This window comes from Neodiprion pinetum, chromosome 7, assembly GCF_021155775.2.
Source record: "Neodiprion pinetum isolate iyNeoPine1 chromosome 7, iyNeoPine1.2, whole genome shotgun sequence".
Classification (NCBI taxonomy): domain Eukaryota; kingdom Metazoa; phylum Arthropoda; class Insecta; order Hymenoptera; family Diprionidae; genus Neodiprion; species Neodiprion pinetum.
The window spans coordinates 16,833,868-16,846,178 of NC_060238.1; positions in this window are offsets into that span (position 1 = coordinate 16,833,868).

The following is a 12,311-nucleotide window of genomic DNA, read 5'->3' on the forward strand; positions in this document are numbered from 1 at the left end:
CCGACGATTCTGTGACTGTTTGATCCTCTTCCTCTGCAGTTGCAAAAGAATCTTCTGCTTCCGTTTCGTTCTTCGGCTCATCCTTCGTTTCAGTTTTGAGTTCTTTCTTCACCTCTTCCTTGACAGGTTTCGTGCCTCGAGAAACATTGACTAATTCCTGCAGCGGGGTTACCACAGGTTTGAAGACATCCTTCATTGTTTCCTGCAGTGACTCTTTTCCCGTCTTGAGAATTCTGTGCTTACGACGAATCGCATTACTCGCTTGAGCGATACGATGCAAGACTTCTTTTTCCTTACGAATTTCCTGCATGTTGGCACAACTAGTTCTAGAAAGCTACTGTTTCGACGCCTTCGCAGAACGTGTATTTTATTCTTTTGTCATGTTTATAAAATTGTCAAATCCCATTCTATGCCGACCATTACCGAACTCTCTATCCTTGTCGATCACTACGAACCCATATTTGTCACCGTTCCAGCATGCCGTACACAAGTCTTAAAACTCTACGTACGACATATCGGTGTTTACATGATCGTTGTACACATGTCTCAGATTCATCTCGTCTTGTTTGAATAAGACCAACAAGTTGGTGTTGTCGTGCACGAGATGCTTAGGGATTCGAGCGTACGTCTGACAAAGATAGAAACAGTCTACATCGTGATGTCTACCCATACAAAAGTACGCGCGTATATTATCCTGCTTCTCGCACGCTACGTCATCGAATATCATGATCGAGTTAGGTTGCGTCTCGTTCGGTGCAATGACGTGTTCATGCTCGTTAAAGGGGTCATACTCAACACCGTCGATATTTTCTAGCACTTGACTCAGAAACTTGTATTTCGGTTGATTGAGAGATTTTGAGTAAACGTACTGGTTTTCGAACCTCAAACCGTTTGGACGCGTTATAAGCGCAAATAATGCGTTGGTTTTGCCACAGTTAGATGGTCCGCAGAATACCGCACGTACACTACTCGGCAACAATTCGCCATGACGTTTTTTCCGTTTTGTACTCTGCTGCGTAAAATTGTCAAAATTCATTACGGACAGCCTGGTCGATTGTGTCTCGAACCTCATCTCAAACGTGACTGGCTGGATTTTCTATAAATGCATCGTTTATAACAAGTTTCTCTCAGTCGCAGAGCAGACATGATTGTGCACACACGTGATCGTAAGCGATCCTCAAAAAAGCGATCAAGTGGGAAAGGTTTGGTAAATAGCATTATCAACAAACTCCCGATCGAGTTGCATGTTCCCGGTTACCAATATTGCGGTCCTGGTACGGAGTTGGCGAAAAGACTCGCGAGAGGCGATTCCGGTATTGATCCTCTCGATGCAGCGTGTAAGGAACACGATATAGCGTATTCGAAAAATTGTGAGAACCTCGAAGCTAGAAGCGTCGTGGATAAAATATTAGCCGAAAAAGCCTGGAAACGGCTTCTCGCAAAGGACGCAAATTTGGGTGAGAAGGCAGCCGCTTGGGCTGTAGCTAACACGATGAAGGTGAAAACAAAGTTAGGCATGGGGTGTCAAAAACTAAAGAACGTTTCCATGAACAAAATCATACGAGCGGCAAAACAGTCTATGATTCGGAGCTACGACGCGAAAACGAGCATTAAGTCTGCACTCAAAGATGCTCGAGAAGCTGTGAAAGAAGAAGGCGGTAAACATAATGTCCGATCACCGCGCGTTCTACCGGTACCCTCAAAAGTTGGCGGATTTCTACCTTTTCTCATACCTATTTTTGCCGGTCTCAGCGCTACGGGTGCGTTAGCGGGGGGTGCTGCGGGTATAGCAAAGGCGGTAAACGATGCGAGCGCGGCTAAACGAGAATTGGAGGAAAGCAAACGGTATAACAAAACGATGGAAGCGATCGCCTTAGGTAAAGGTCTCCATCTCAAACCTTATAAAAAGGGTTTCGGTCTTCATCTTTCAAAAAACTAAGTGTGAAGCTACCACGCTGAGCGTTAACCAACTGGGATTTGCTGAAGTATGCAGAAATCATGAAAATTCTTTTCTTCCGAAGTGTCCTTATGCGCAACGAAATGCCAAAACCGGACCGCGTAAAAACGAGACAACTGTAGTCAATCTCGATGATACAAATGGCCCTGGGACACACGGGGTTGCATATAAGAAACGCGGCAACGATGTACTTTACTTCGACAGTTTCGCTCATCTTCAACCTCCGTTAGACCTCGTGAAATATCTCGATGTTGGTAACGTTAAGTACAATGATGAAAGGTATCAGGATTACGGTACATTCGATTGCGGACACTTGTGTCTGAAATTTCTAAGCGATGAGCTATATAAGCATGACACGTAATTTAATAACGCCAGTCCAGCACTTGCAGTCATGGATGATTCGTTTACATTAACAATATCGGGAACGTCTTCGATTCTCGAAGCGCAATATTTTCCTCCGATCGAACTTGCTCTGAACAAAAATTATCTTCTCGGTCTCGTTGAACTGTTAACCTTCAATTCCATTCCCAACGTTGATGTCGGTCACAATAAAATATACGTAGCCGATAAGGTAGTCACTATATCCACCGGCAGCTACGAAATTGAGAATATTGAAAAGTGTGTTCAAGACGCGTTAAAAAATACCAACATTAAAATTAGCATAAAGCCTAATAACGATACGTTATGCAGCGAAATCGAATGTAACCATATCGTAAATTTAGAACTTGACGATTCTATTGGTCAGCTTCTCGGATTACACCGCGCGTATTGGCAACTAACCAAACTCACCATTCGGATATGCCTGTAGCTATTCTCAAGGTCAACGCGTTGCGAGTCGAATGTAGCATTACAACGGGCGCCTACGTCAACGAGCGCAAAGTACATACTATTCACGAATTTTTCCCTATCGTTCCGCCGGGATATAAGATCGTGAAAGTGCCGTCGCACGTCATTTACCTTCCGATCACCGTCACGACCACAGATCACATACAGCTTCGGTTAGTCGATCAAGACGGAGACCTGGTTAATTTTTGCGGAGAAGTTATAACTGCGAGACTGCACATCAAATCGCAATAAAAGATGGGTATTGTATACAACAGATTGTCCAAAAAGAGTTATATTAGTCAGTCAGCATGTCCCGATCAAGTCAGTCATCGATCGATTCCCGAACCGGTAACACGTCAAAAAGTGGAGTTCTTGATAGCTTTGGGTCTAAAGCTGACACCTTTTGGAAAAGGAATTTCCGACAAATTGCTGCTGTTTCGTTGCCTGCTACGTACCATGGAAGAGGAAATCTTAAGCATTCAAACACCTGTCGTCTTTGACGAATCAATCGCCCACCAAGCAATACACGCACACAAACCGTACGCATCGTCAACTTTCAACAACAGCGATGAGATTCGAATCACTGTTCAGCATCAGGATTTATGCGTATTACCGAGCAAGAGTTCGCTGCATATCTCTGGAAAATTGCTCAAATCGGAGGGCACTGCAACAGCGATCACAACTTTAGTCAATAACGCCATCTGCCATTTGTTCGAAAATGTACGGTACGAACTAAACGCTGTAGAGATTGATAAATGTAAAAACGTTGGTCTGACCAGCCTGCTGAAAGGTTTCGTTTCGTTTAACCCTGGTCAAAGTTGGCTTATGGAAAATGCTGGATGGCTCGATGTTCAGGAAACGAAAAAATTAACTGATACCGATGGCAACTTTGACGTAGTTATTCCCTTGAGCATGATATTGGACTTCGCTGAAGACTACCGCAAGATCATCATTAACGCGTTTGGACTGTGAAAACGTCCACCCATTTGGAAAAACCGCGATTTGTCATGCTCGGTTTTCCAACGAATCGAAAAAACAAAGCCGGCAAAAATGCCAGTCATCTTGTTCACTGTAACATTACTGACGTCAAGCTCTTCTTGAATTCCTAGTATTATCCGTACAGTAACCTGAACTTGGACATGAGTCACAATCGCTTTGCATTACTGTACGAGATGTACGCAAACTTTCAAGCCACCTATTACGACAAAGAACCCGAGCCTCTGTTGACGAAAAGCGAATTTCTACAGTACGAACCTAGATTTTCATTGACTGTTCGAAACAAAACGAGGCTCTGAAATCTGGACCGGTAGATATTCGTATCGAATTTGAGGCCAAAAATAACTTTCCTACTGGTACATCTGCCTACTGCTTGATTTTACATGATCGTATAATTGAATATAACCCGCTGAGTGGTGGGGTGAGGAAATTGGTATAAAAACCTTGAAGGTTGTGACAATCGATTCAGTATTTTTCACGATGGAGTTCATAGTCGACGTACAAGGATTCAGAAGACCGAGTCCCTATTTTACACCAATAGAGTTGGCAGTTGTGTCACTCGACGAAGATACCAACCCGTCAATTTTTCTCTTCGAACCTCCGTACAATTGGAATTATTTACTCGCTCCATTCAAAAGCGAAAATTTGTGGCCTTCATGGCATAATCATGGACCATCCTGGGAAGGTGGTGATTTACCTTTCGAGAAGCTTGACTTCACCATCGAATGTATGTCGCTGCGTAATGCATCAACAGTTTACGTAAAAGGTTTGGAGAAGAAAAGTTGGCTGCAGAAAATTCTGGGTGAAATAGTTGAAGTCCTTGATTTCATGGATTTGGGTTGTCCGTCGTTGCAGAAATTGAATTAAATGTCAGATACGAATTCAAACTGTACGTATCATGCTATATTACGTCCAAACTGTGCAGCTCAAAACGTATTGTTACTGCGAAATTTTTTACTCAAACGCAAAAGACAATCGGTATCTACTCGAACAGTTATTCATTTCCATTGCCTGAAGCATGGGTACGATACCGTTGGGTAAGAAACATGTAATTACACTCGTATATCAGCATTATGAATTTCATGTAAAACTGTAATCTTAAATCGTTTTTTCAATAAAATATTTTTTATCGTCAATATCAACCGTTAATTCAGAACCTCTGTCCGGCTAGTTAAGACTTTATTTCAGAACCATCCAGAATTCGAAGTCGCACCTCAATCCGTTGTCCGCAGGCCGCTCGCCGTCAATTCGAAACTTGTTGAACGCATTGATTGTCAGCATAAGTATCTGAGAATCGTTCAGGGTCGAGGCGGCTTCTTCACACGGTTCACGAACTCAACGTCGCACCGCAATCCTTGTCGGCAGGCCGCTTACCGTCAAGTCGAAACTCGTCGGACGATTCCGAGAATTGTTTGTCTGAAATTCATTCAAGGCTAGAGCGAGTCTTCCAGAATTCAACGTCGCACCGAAATCCTTTGACCACATGCCGCTCAACGTCGAGTCAAAATACGTCGGACGAATTGTTTGTCAGCCTAGATTCGTTCATGGCCGTGAGAATCTTCTCTAACCTTATGAGAGCTCTTAAAACCTGACACATGCCAGGATTCTCGGTCGAACGTCCGAGGATCCACGGGGTCCGCTCGAACGCCTGAGGATTTACGGAGTACGCTCGGTAATGCAGTTGTCAATCCCGCTCGATGTCATGATCTTCTTCACCGACAAAGAGCACAATTTATCCTACAAGGGATAATACCACGGCAGTTTTTTACCGACGATCATGGTCATTTGAGAGATTTTCTTACCGACGATCGGTCGGCAGAGCACGTCTTATCTTACGAGAGTGGGGGTAACCTTCAAGGGTTTGCGTCTGGGGTGCACGGATAGGCGGATTGGTCGGCGGATAGGCGGCTTGGTCGGTAAAAAAGGTGTTCGTATCCAGAACTCTCCTTGTTATACTACTAGCGGCATTTGCGTTAACTGTTTGCTCTAAGTCAGATCTACAGGTTGTCTTGAAAATGGTTTTGCAGTCCGTTTTATTCCAAAGAATCCATTCTTAAACTCATCTACCAATCCTGGATGAGTTTCAGCCACTTTCATCAGACTATAATGATATTCGACAGTCCATCGGGCATAATTTTGATGATTACAAGCAAAAAACAAGTTGTTAATTCTCGGTAAAACATTCTTAAACAGCTCAAAATCTCCAATCCTAATACTCCTACTCAGAGTCAGAAAATGCTGTACTAGCTGTATGTATACCATATAAAATTGAAGGAACTAAACAAGTGTCGTGCATAGTACAATCAGTAACTTCAACAACGCACAGTTATACTATACAGCCTACAATTTCAGCGGACGGAAAATTATTATCTACTTTATTTATTGTTTTAAAAGAACCATTTGGAACGTTCGGACCTATAGTTGAACAACAATTATTCAGACCGCCAAATGTTTTCATCACAGCTTCCAAATCAGGAAAACTTACTTCAGGTATAATAATTCTTGTTTCGCGCTGCATATATTCAAACGGCATTAATCACAATGATTCATTACAGAGCATTTCAAGATGTGGTTAGAAGAAGTGTTTATCCCAAAAGTGGGACCGAAGAGTCTACTTCTAATTGATTCTTGGAGTGGGCATTGTTCTAGAGTTGTGCAAGAGACAACACCCCCAGACAAAAAGTTGAGGACTTTATTGATACCGAAAGGAACCACTGGAAAAATTCAACCTCTCGATTTTCTCGGCTTCCGTATATGGAAAAATTATATTCGTCATTTTTCAGACACCGTAGTTCTTCTTGATTATGATTTAAATTTACATTTAAGGAATAATATAATAAAATTACAGTCTTAAGTTCACAACCAACTGTCATCTCCGCGATATCATAATTTGTTTCGTTATGCGTGGCATAAGAGCGGGTTCATTGCAAAGAAACCTGATGAATTTGATAACCCCGTCGATTTTGCATTTGGACAGTCATCTCATCCGAATTGTGAAATCGAAGGTTGCACGAATGTCGCAGTAATCAGATGTTCTTGGTGTAAAAAATCACTTTGCCTACAGCATTTTTTTTATGAATGTGATTATTGTACCGACTATCATCCATAAAGCGATTTATAGATAAACTTGGAACTTGTTTTTGTTTAAAGGGTGTGGCCACGGTAGAGGAAGTAGAATCATGTGCATATTCAACAATTTTGTATTATATGAAAACGTAATTTATTTACAAAACTATTTACAGGTGTATTTAGTGTATGAATCAAAGTAACAAAAAAAAATTTCTTCATTCATTTTTTCAATGCAAAATGGCTAATAATCACTACTTGTTTTTTGTTTATCTTTTTCCCAGCCCTTACCCCTCAAATATCTGTGCCATAGAATTAATTCAAGTAGAGATATGACTTGTTTACATATGACACACATCGAATTTTCGAGTAGTTGAGAGTCTGCTTGAAATGAAAAATATTGACGTTTCTTGAAAAAAAATGATAAAACAGTTAAATGATAAGAGAGCGATGCCAGAATAAATGCGAGCCTCAAACAATGTTATTCAATGATTCACGGCTAAATACTAGACATAATCCGCAATATTGGGAAAAAAGTCGATAAGAATTCAGTTTTTCGGAAAAAATCGAAAGCACGTATTCTGTATTCTTGCATGCTCTTCACAGTGCTGTTGGATTCATTGAGCTCTAATGAACATCTTGTTTCTAATGTAAATAATGAACTTCGTGTATACAAGTTAACCCCTAAAATAAAGAGTTCTTGAGAATATTCGAAGTGTGTTTTTCATCACTTTTGACAAGGTATTTATTACTATCATTATTAGTTATCAAAATTCCCTCCTTGTATGCAAAACACAAAAATCATCTTGCGAGGTGGTCAACTTTGGAGGGGTGTTTCACCCCTTTAAAATGAGTTTGGGCCGATAAAAAAAAACACGTATGTCATCGATTTTGACCCTCTATAACATACCAGAGTTTCATCCAAATCGGAGGGGGACACCTGAAAACGTTTCCTTGTAAGTATTGCTCCTATTGCATACTTTGAAGCGTCGGTCGTTAAAAGGGTTTTTCGAAGTCGGGCTACTGCAGTATCGGTTCCCGACACAGTCTATCGCGTAGAATTTCGAATGCAAATTAATGTTCTGCTGTCCATAGGAAAGGGCTATTCTTCTTTAGCAAATAATTAATAGGTCTAGCAATTTTTGAAAGGTTAGGAATGAATATTCGGTAGTAGCCTATCAAGCCTAAAAACTGTTTAATCTGTTTATGATTCTTGGGAACTGGATAGTTTTTTATTGCTGATATCTTCTCCGGATTAGGTTTCAATCCATTTTGAGTGATGATGTGACCTAGGTATGCTACTTCTTTACGCAGAAATTCACACTTATCTGGCTAGAGCGTTAGTCCCGCATCAGACAATCTCTTCATGAGTTTCGAAGTTTGGTTTCGTGCTCCTCCAAGGATCGGGAGTAAATGACTACGTCATCCAAATAGACAAACATGTTAGTACCCTGTAGTCCCGATAGAACCTGATCTAGTAGACGTCGAAAGGCGGATGGGGCATTTTTTAAGCCGAATGGCATTCTAGTATACTCGAAATGGCCGTAAGGAGTCGAAAAAACGGTCTTTGCGCTGTGATAGGGATGCATTGGAATTTGGTGGAACCCGGAAGCCAGGTCGAACGTTGAGAAATATCTTGCGGAGCCTAGCTGGTCTAGGATATCGACGATATTTGGTAGCGGGTAAGCGTCGCCAATGGTTTTTTCGTTGAGTTTCCGGAAGTCAATGACCATTCGCCACTTCTTTTGTCCGCTAGCATCTGATTTCTTGGGGATGATCCAGACCGGAGAATTGTAAGGAGATGAAGAATGTATGATAATGTTTTGATCAAGGAGTTTGGTCACTTGTTTTTGTATTTCATCTTTATGTACTCTTGGGTGTCTGTATTGTTTGGTATGAATTGGTACGTCATTACTAGTAGGGATCGTATGGCTGACTAAGTTTGTATGTCTAAGGGTGTCACCTGGGAGGAGAAATAAATGGTTGAAATCGATAGCAAGATTAACTATTAATTGTTTTTCTTCGTCATTCAAATGGTCCAATCACAATTTTTCTTTCAAAATCTCAAGGCGTCTCGAATCGTAATTTAGGGATGTGGGAAGAACGCGATTCTCGATCCTTTTTTTTCATGTAAGACCTGTCCGCTGCTTGCAGTACTTGTATGCGTCAGGTGTGTTTTTGCGCTGAGCGTGGCGGTGCTCGCGAGTTTATCGACTTCTTCTAATGTTACGACTGGTCTTCTCATTTCCACAGCTGATTAGTTGGAGTTTATTGCATAAACGTAAGCAAACCCTTGTTGGTTGGTAACCAGGGCCTGTCCCAGGAATATGTTAGCGCCTACTTTCAACTGTTCTATGAATCCCGTTTTTACCGAGGGATTCGAAATTTTTAGTGCAATCACCTGAGCCGTTCGTGGTGGTATCAATTAGTCTTCGTCTAGGAGTTTGAATGGTTTGCTAGTATTGTTCGGTATTATTTTTTCTGTATCGAAAGATATCGTTGCATTTTCGTTCCGTAAAAACATCGATCCCAAGATTCCGTCTTCTTGTATCGGGAACAGATCGTCGACTTATGGAATATATGAAGGTTGTCATCGATTCGAATGCTAGTAGTTCCTAATACTTTTATTGGCTCGTGTATAGCACTGGTAACGTGGATCTGACCTTTGAGTAATTTACATGGAACATGCGGATGTATTGCTCCGAATTTAATTATGTTTACATCAGCACCGGTGTCAACTATAAATGTGCTGGGTTGTCGTGTGAGCTCACCGGTGGTTATTCGAACCTTCGGTGTTTGTGTGACAGATGTTGTGAGGATACGCGGTGGTGTTTTAGGTTGGTTTTATGCCTGTTAAAGGGAATAACGCCGGTGTCGCGTGAGATAAGGTAGTTGTTTTTGAAACAGATAGTCGCCTTTTCCGAATGTAAAAAGTCTGAACTCAGTATACCGTCTCCGATGATAGGGAAGGAGTTATCGATAAGATGGAATTCGTGGCGTTTATTAGCTAACCCGACGTAAGGACTTCCTATTGTTCTGATGGATTCTTCCGTTATCCCCCAAATCTGCCTAATGTCTGTCTTTGTCACGTGAACTCTTGGGTCCATTTTATCGATTTTAACAAATTAATATTAGCGCCAGTATGTATTATTAGTGTCACGTACTCGTTCAAAGACTGCGGGCATTGTGTTCGAATCTATGGAGAGCCAGATTCTGTTAGTTCGCGGAGTTGTACGGGGCTGACGTTTAGTTTGGACGCTGCTCCGGTTTGGGGGAGGTCGATGCGTCCGCGCGGCCGTCCCTGGACTCGTTTACATGGCTCGCGTTGCCTGAACTTTGCGGTGTTGCACTGCTTCGAATAAAACTTCCGGGTGGACGCCTGCATCGCAATTATCGTTCAAGTAATCTGGTGTTACATAATTAACCCTGACATTCGACTGTGAAGGATTTGGTGTGTTATACTGTTGTGAGCGTTGACTGTCATTTCGCGTCTGGTCTAAAGGTTGGTTTGTCGGGTCTCTTGCTCGATATTGGGTGTTGGGATTATTCTGTTGTTGACGATTGGTGTTATTTTGTAAAACTCTTGAATCTTGGTGGATATTCGAATTCTGGGGATATTGGGACCGATTTGAGCGGCACTTATCGCTTGAGTGGCCTTTGCGACCACACTGCGTGCAAGTTGTGTTGTTGCGCTGCCTTGTTCTGCACTCTTCTATACTATGACCTGCCTTCTTGCAGTATCTACACACTACTGATACAGAAGGTCGTTCAGGACAATATTTATCGATGTGATCGGTTAATTTACATATATTACATTTTATATGGTTTTGTGTTTCGTAGTTAGTATCACGGTACGAGGCTAGTTTAAGTCTATCCGATAATAGTTATTCAGTCTTGGTGGCTGTGTCTGTAGCCATTTGTAGGGTTCGTGGATTCTCATAAGCCACTCTTATTTCTAATTCGTCTAGTAAACCTTTCATAAATCTTAGTCTTGCGGTTTCTTTGATATTTTTCTTTAGCACTTGAGCATCACTGATAGATGCTGAGGCATCTATTGATTCGCACGCTTGTCTTAACAGATGTTTTATTCTATCACCGTAATCTAGAAAACTCTCATCTCGCCTCTGTGCCGATTGTGCAAGGTCTAGCTGGCTATATGGAAGGTGTTGTTTAGATGCGTAGGCCTGTCTTAGGCAGTCTAGCAAATCTCGAAGAGAATCCGGGTTATCTGACTCAATATATTTACTCGCGTCGCCTTCAATTTTCGTGCGAATGAGTGTGGAGAATAAATTCAGTTTTCTGGCTAGGACAGCTTGTTTTGCGCATTCTACTTTAGTTATGAAATCGGATACGGGCATATTAGTGCCATTAAACGTGGGAATCAGAGCCAATTCATCTTTAAGAGGCAGGTGCGGAAAAATGCTTTCGGTAGCCATGTTGTAAATTTTAACCTAGGATTTGTCGACTTACAAACTAAAGATGAAGAGAAGGAATGGAAGAAAATGTTGCCTTCTTCCGTGAGGATGTTGGTATAGCGATTTCGTGTCTGTAGGCGGTGATGACGTCAGTGTGCGTTGTGTTGTAGTAGAAGTCGTGAAGAATGAAGATGTCCTCGTAGTCACAGAAGGAAATAGTTTTGCAGCAATATCGATTTGGAGATACGGATTTGTTTGTGACGTTCGTGTGAATCAGAGATAGTTGATTGCGTTAAACGTAGAATATGACTTTCAGAGGGTCTTCAGCACTATCACACAGTGGTATTACTTTTGTATTAATCACGGTCGTAAGACCGTGGTATTAATATCAATGAGCTTGTACAATTCGGAACCGGTCTATCAGATGGCACTTCATGCGTAGAACACATGTAAAATTGTATCACTGGATTTCCGGAAAGCAAAGGCCACCGCTGCCACCAATGTCACGTCCGTGAATGGAGTTTACTCCTGAGCAGTAGGAATAAACCCGTTTGGCTTCACTTTTACGTACTAGGACAATCGGAAATCAGTATGAGGATTGAATAACGTAGGGTTTGTTTGAGATATTACAAATATATTTCTTTCGAAGAAGCTGAGATGGCGGTAAAAACGAAGTGTGCTGTATGAAGCTATGTAAGAAGTCTAGATGTGACGTTGTTGAGAGTTAGAATAGGAGTGTCGCTCGAGACTAGAAACGTACGGGTGCAGAAAAAGTGTGAAGATGCTGAAGGAAGGGAATAGAATTCGATGAGTAAGCGCAATAGTGAATAGCGTGAGACTAGGTAGAGATAAGAGGACAGGACAGAGACCATGCGATTCATATAAGAACTGTGGGAGAGTTAGCGAGTCGGAAAAATAGAGAGAAGTGGTATGCCGGACGTAACACCACCAATCAAAAATCCGTTGTTGATAGAAAATTTGACGTAGAATACGATGGTTAAACTAAGAACTCGTTATGAGGTGAGGGCAATTGTTAAAAATCGATTTAAACA